This window comes from Thermobia domestica, chromosome 6 (assembly GCF_964235325.1).
Source record: "Thermobia domestica chromosome 6, izTheDome1.hap1.1, whole genome shotgun sequence".
In the NCBI taxonomy this organism is placed as follows: domain Eukaryota; kingdom Metazoa; phylum Arthropoda; class Insecta; order Zygentoma; family Lepismatidae; genus Thermobia; species Thermobia domestica.
In genome coordinates this window covers 17,709,528-17,717,322 of record NC_137459.1, presented here as the reverse complement: position 1 = coordinate 17,717,322, position 7,795 = coordinate 17,709,528, and positions in this window count along the sequence as shown.

Genomic DNA, 7,795 nt, shown 5'->3' with positions numbered 1-7,795 from the left:
TTTACAATGCACTAAATTTCAAGACTCACCGCGAAACGCTACACAGACCCACAGCAAGGACAATGTTATAAATAGATAGGAGTGTATGATAAACAAAGTCATTGAATTAGAAAATATTTTCATCGTTAAATTAGCAAATATTACTACTGATATCTTAATTTATAGTTGAACATTAATGATTTTAATATATTGAAATACCGCTTTTATGAAGTTAAGACCATCCACTAAACGAGAAATTGTAGAATAGTGGGAATATCTTTTACAAATAATGAAAATTGCTGTAGTTTTAGATTCACGAAATAGTGTTAGCAGAAATTGTTTTAAAGAACACAAATAATTTAGATATATGACACCACATTGTCATTACTGAAACACGATTTAATATTCAATAGATTGTTGCGTGGATAACAACAAGGCATAAACATAACAGTTTCTACACCTGTAAACTATGCTAAGCATAAGTATTTCAAGTCTTATATAAAGGTAACCAGGAAAGTTCTGTCGCTTTTTCACCCACCACCTTCGAATATCAATGTGTCACTTAAGAGGTACCTGGAAGATCAAAAATAGTCCCCATCAGCATCGACGACCTTCTGCCAACGTTCCGGAAGGCCATGGATTCCATCGCGGTAGAACTAGATGGGCCGTGAAGCGGAGAAAATATCATGTGCATTTTGCACCTCTACTAGGGATTTGAACTGGCGTCCTCTAAGGTGATTGAACAAGGAACGGAACAGGGAATAATCGGGCGTTACAATGTCCGGGGAGTATGGCGGATGCAATAGTGTTTCCCATCCAAGACGTAGAATGGTGTCCCGGGTCATCCTACTCACGTGGGACTTAGCGTTGTCTTGTAAAAGGGGGACCCCTTTGCGATTCAAAAGTGTTGGCTCCAGAGTTTTGAGCTTTCTTGAACACGGCTCAACTGCTGACAGTACACGGTTGCATTGATGCTCTGACCAGCTGGTAGCAGTTCCTGATGCACGATGCCGTGACCAGTCCACTAAATACACAGGAGGACTTCCTTCTGATGCACGCTGTTTTCGGCTATTTTGGAACCAGTTCATTTGAAGATAACCAATGATGACGGGGTCTCGGAGCTTTTTACAGGACTCACTTCTCATTACATGTCAACACCCTGTCCAGAAATGTCTCCTTCCTCAGACGAGACAGCAAAGAAACACAGTTGTCTGTTCGCGTTACCTTCTGACCCGGAGTCAAATCATGTGGGACACATCGACCCAACTTGTAGTATTGCCCAAGTTAATGGAGGTCCTGCCGAATGGTCTCTCCACTCACACTGAATTGTAGTCCCAATTCCTTACGTGTCTAGTCAGTGTTCGTCTCAATTGCTGCCTGAAGATCTTCATTTTGTACATGTGTTCGTCTTCCGGCACGTGTTGTGTCTTCGAGTGTTTCGTCACCTTCCTTAAACTTGTTAAACCACCACTACACTGTCTGCGTAGTCACGACACTGTCACCAAAGGCCTGGCATATCTTCCACCTCGCTGCAGCGGCGTTTGAGCCCAGTTTGAACTCGTTCAGTATACATGCTCTTATGCCGCTGTGTTCACTATGTCCTTACGCAAGTTCACGGTATAACTAAACTGCCGCAACCAGGTAGTATGGTCTATATACCCACACCAACAACTGACTTTCGCCTTATCTCCATTGGCATTCAACTCAGGGTGTGAGGGCCAATGGAAAACAAACCTCCACAAAAAGTTACAGAACTTTCTTCGTTACCTTTACATAATTACTACGTCCGTTCATCTATTAGTCCGTCTGTTGACAAGTATCAGAGCAAAAACGGTAACAGATATCGAGAAACGTTATTTTGGAACCGTTTTAGGTCCCAGTACTAGGCATTATGTCATTCGTTTACCCTCTATTGAAACTGAAAGTGGTTGAAATCAACAATTTCTGGTATCAACATTGATCACCGTAGAACGAAAGCAGTTATAGATAACGACAAGCGGCTTTTTTAAAATCAATTAATAGCCTCAGGACAATATAGGCATACCATCTATGTTTAAGTGGGAGGCCGCGGTGGCTCAGTGATAGAGCGTCCACCTCTGGTGCATGGACTGCCTAGTTCGATCCCAGCTAGCACCAAGTGGACTTTGTGGTGCACAAACACGGTGTGCGTGGGTTTTCTTGGGGTTCTTCTTATTGTCTGCAGTCGACTGAACATTCCAAGCACAGGTTCCATCTCTTCCGTTAACTCTGTACTCAGACCGGAAGTGGTTCAATTAGTCATTTACGGTTTGAACGTTTATTGCCATAGAGTGAAAACGGTAGCAAATAACAAGAAGCTGTTTTTGCAAATGGTTCAACGTCTCAACACAACATATGACTATCTACAAAATTCTATTAAAACAGGAAGCGGTTTAAATTTACTATTACTTCCGATTTTAATACCGATTTCAACGTTTATTGCCACAGAATGAAGATCGTAACCGCGAGAAGTGCCTTTTGCAAACGAAGCGTCTCAAGACAACACACCATGATTATCCCATACACTTCCAAAAACCGGAAGTGGTTGAAATTTACTACTACTTCCGGTTTCAATACTGATTTTAATAGAGCAAAAACCGTAAGCGATATCGAGATGTGTTTGTTTGCTATTGATTCAGCGTCCCAAGAAGAGGTTGCGTGTTCTCCATTAATCCTCTATTTAAACCGGAAGTGGTTGAAATAAGTGATTTTTGATGTCAACCTTTATCGTCATAGAACAAAAGCAGTAAGTGATTGCGAGTAATAGCTTCTTGATATGAATTCAGGTTCTATCTTTGATCTTATTCCTCTATTGCAACGAGTAGTAATAGATGATCTATTACAAATTTGAATATTGAATTCACATAGTTTGGAAGTCTTATAGTACTCGCGCCGAGTCGAGAAGCTTAGGCTCTAAATCAATCATTACACTTGGGGAAAATTCAAACAGCTGAAATTTGCCAACAATGTTGCCAAATTTTGAAGACAGTGTGAAAGACTTTTAAAAAAACGTTTAAAAATCACCAATAACAACACTGAACAACAATAACCACAGTAACAATTATTCTAAAACGGTAACAAAAACACGAATAGTAACAATGAGAATATAATGCAACAAAAAAAACAAATAACAAAACGGAACTTGGCGCAAATCCGACAACACTGTATTCTCGGGAGATGTTTTCCGTGTAGCATGAGAGACGACACTGACAAAATGTGATGGGTGGGGGTTGACGACCGGAACACACCCTCGCGTTCTATTCGGTGGTGAAATCAGTAAATCTAGGTCAAGCTTCACGACTCGGCGCGAGTACTATAGTTTCAAAGTGTGAAACGATGCTAACTTTATTATTATTATTATTATTATTATTATTATTATTATTATTATTATTATTATTATTATTATTATTATTATTATTATTATTATTATTAAATTTCTAGTAATTTCCCCTTCAATTAAAGAGATAAACGCTATTTCAAAGAAATTAATCTTCTTGCCTTACAATATTCGCAGAATTTAACCGTTAGCTTTACCTTCTTTTAATCTTTGTCCATAAATTTTCTCTGGTATGTTGTAATAGAATTTGAGGAAAAAAAGGAAAGCTAAGAATTGTAATATCGAGCGCTTTTTAACTAAGAAATTTGGCGTCTTTTGGCAGTTATTGTATCGCAAGAATGACATTTAAAAATGGAATTAGTAGCTGGATAAGCCATACATTGTTTCTCGCACGTTCTCTTGAAGGAAACCATTCGTGTAGTTTTCCTTTTTTTTTCGAATTACAATTCGTTCTGTTGCAGCAGTTCATCAGAGAAAAGTATTTTACGATGACAAGCGACACAATAGAATTCCATGCGTTCTTCATTAAACTGCAGCGATTTCGTTTGAAAAATCGTCCATTTTCTGAAGAGATACTGAAGTTTAATGGAAAACAATGTCCTTCAACAAAGTCGAGAGTCACGTGTGAGGCGAAGACATGACATCGATTCTGACGCAGATGAATTTCTAATCTATTGATCTTTGTAATATGTTTGCAGCTGAGTTATGAGCTTCTAATCTCACGTACTAATTGTTTACTGTTTGTTCAACATCCGGACGTGGTCAATTTATTACTTTAGTTCTTGTGTTAGTATTTTCTATAACATTAACGAAATGAACAGCATTGCTTCTTTCTTGCCTCATCAGAAGAAATGAACTAGAAAAACTTACACGTAATCGTAAAAAAAAAAATGGTTCTTCATTTGATTTACTCTGTCCGTGTGCCACCGTAGAGGACACAGAATCTCAAGAACTACTGGTGGATCAACATCGATTTTGACAAAAATCAGGGCCGGCCCTAGGCAATTTGCCACCCCGTGCAAGTATCATTTGCCGTCTCCCTTCTTTCTTCAGAAATAACAAATTTTAAAAGCCAATATTTTAAACATGCTACCCGATCATGAACAACGAAGGGGAGGGAAAATGCTCTCGCACTCAGAAAGGCATAAACACTACAAATAGAATCTCGTTGTGTCTGTTCTTTTTTTAAATATTAACCTATTATGTTAGTGAATGATAAAGAAACACACATGCAGAGGGAAGATGGTAGTCTTTTTTATAGAATTCAATATTGAGTTTCAATCTCAATATATCAGTTTGCAATTCTAGTGCAACTATCTCTTTTATATTTATTTCTTGATTTTCCTTCTACATCTTTTAAAAGTTAAAAATAACTCTGTTTCTACCATGGGTGCCCGCAGGATTTTTTCCAAGGGGGGGGGCAAGACACACACACATATATATACATATATTTCACTCTCACACACGATCACTTTAAGAGACGTGTGCACACAATCTTTCATGTCAAACTGGTAAATTATTTTAGCACATAATGTAACTGCACGTCTGCAAAAGAAACAACAAAGAGCGAAATAATATTTTCAACTCAACTGATGGATACTGTCATTCAAAATACTTTGCCATTGCATTCATCAGGCTGAGTACAATCATTACTGAAAATATATTAAATATCACACTGGGGAGGGGAGTAGGTTAAAATCTTGGGGATGGGCTCGACTAAATTTTGTTACTCCTAGTCATTTATTTGAATGTTGATTTTAAAAGCAAACTTTTGTCCCCAGAAGAGCCTATAAATGTTAACCTCTTTCTAAAATCCAGGAAGGGGCAATTGCTTCCTCTTGCCACCCTCTGTGGGCGCCCGTGGTTTCCACCTTTAATGATAAGGAATTTGTTTGTGACAAAGATAAGACTACTTTTTTTTAGTAGTTTTTATATCAAAACTGTGAAAACTAACTAAATGGAACAGGTATTCGTTACTGTTCGAGAATGGAATTCTTGTATTCGACAACAATCAAGCAATTCCTGGTGAGATTTGTTTGACCATTTGCCATGTGACCGTAAACTAACGCTACCTAAACATAATTTATGAATGTAGTATTCAAATAGAAGGCAAGCTTACGAGGAAACGGTCTTAAGTGTAAACAACCGATTTGGCTGGGGTCCGGATATGTGTAGAATAGAATAGAATAGAATAGAATAGAATATTTTATTGTCATTGAGCTTTACAAGCAATAGACAACGTCCGAATGAAATATACATATAGATACAGATATATAAAATACAGATACAGATATATATAAAATAATCATTACATACAATCAGTTATTCGTTAATATTACATATATATACATATATATATATATAAAATAATCATTACATACAGACAATCAGTATTGGTTAATATTAAATATATATATAAAATAATCATTACATACAGACAATCAGTTATTGGTTAATATTATTATGAACAACCTAATAATATTTGAAATAAAGTGATACTGCAAACTAGGACACAATGTCTTGACATTCACTAAACTCTTGAATTGAGTAAAATGGATACGTTATTAACCAGTCATATAACTTTTTCTTAAAAACCTTAAATGGCAGCTGTTGTATGGAGGATGTTAGTTTATTAAATAGCTTTGGTCCTATAACTAAATAACTATTTTTGATCTTCGATAATCTAGTGAAGGGTATATCAATTTTCTTACACAATCTAGTATTATATGTATGTACTTCATCTCTGAGTGTCATATTTGCCAGGTTTTTCTTAGTGTAAAGTAGCACTTGATAAATATATACATTAACTACTGTCATTATCTTAAGCCTGATAAATAGTGGTTTGCAGTGTTCTTTATCATGTGTTCCAACAATAATCCTGATGGCTTTCTTTTGCAAAACTAGAACATCATGTGCTTGGCTACTGTTACCCCAAAGCAAAATCCCATATCCAATTATGCTGTGAAAAAATGCAAAATATGAATTCCTCAGATACTCATAGGGAACTGTATCTTTCAATTTTCTTAGCAGAAAGAGCACTCGGGAGAGCTTTGTACATACATATTTGACATGTTGTTCCCAGGTTAGTTGGCTGTCTATATGTATACCAAGAAATTTAACCTCAGATACATCATAGTTTCCTCTATCATTGCAGTGATTGAGACTAAAGGTTACTTTTTTTGTTTTATCTTGATTTAGCACAAAACCATTTCTTTTAAACCAGGTCGCTGCCTCTCTTAATGCGCCTTGAGCTTCTATATACACTTCTTCAAAGCTTGTATTTATGTTAAGTAGCGTAGTGTCATCCGCGTATAGAATTGATGTGGTATTAGTATTTAGAGGCAAATCATTTATCATTATTAAAAATAGTACCGGACCCAGAACAGAACCCTGCGGTACCCCATATTTCACTTCTAAGATGTTTGAATACATGTTGTTAACACTGACTATCTGTTTACGTTCCTTTAAATAGGATTTTACAAAGTTTAAACTGCTACTGTGGAATCCGTAATACGCTAACTTATCACATAGAATTTTATGATCAACACAGTCAAATGCTTTACTTAAATCGCAGAATGTAGCTAGAGCAAAACCCTTATTTTCAAAAACTTCACATATTTTTTTCGTTAGTGATTCTACTGCATCAATTGTGGATTTCCCAGATCTGAATCCAAATTGAGCTTCTAGAATTATGTTTTGCTCAGTCATATATTTATATAGCTGATCTTTAACAATAGTTTCCATAATTTTAGAAAAAACTGGAATAAGGGATATTGGACGGTAATTAGATGAACACGATCGATCTCCCGTTTTGTGTATAGGAATAACTTTTGCTATTTTAAGTGCTTTGGGAAAAATACCTTGAGAGAAACATTTGTTGAAGCATATTGCAAGGGGTTGCGCAATTTGATTAATTATAGCCTTTATAAGGTTGCTCGATATGTCAAATATATCCTTACTGTCCGAAGTTTTCATTTTTTTAACTACTTTTATGACATCATCAGGGCTAACATGGTTAATAACAAAAGAACTATTAAATGGAGTATGCTGACTTAAATACTGATACATATTTACATTAGTATCTGCATTGTTTTTCTTGATTTCCTCTACGGAAGTAACAAAATACGTGTTAAGAGTATCAGGCGACAGCGTAACATTATTATTGTTATTATTATTTCTATTGCTTACCTTGTTGATTATCTTCCATGCAGTTTTGCATTTATTTGATGATAATTCAATGCAATTTTCATTGTATGTTGCTTTCGCTACCTTTATTGCAGATTTATATTTACTCCTTTGAGACTTATAAATATCACTGGATTCACTAGTCATTTTATTCTTATATATATTATAATACTGCATTACTTTATCTTTCATGGCAGAGAGTTCTGGGGTATACCACGTTCTTTTACCTAACTTTGTTTTCTTTGATGAATTATATCGGACCACCCTTTTAGGCAC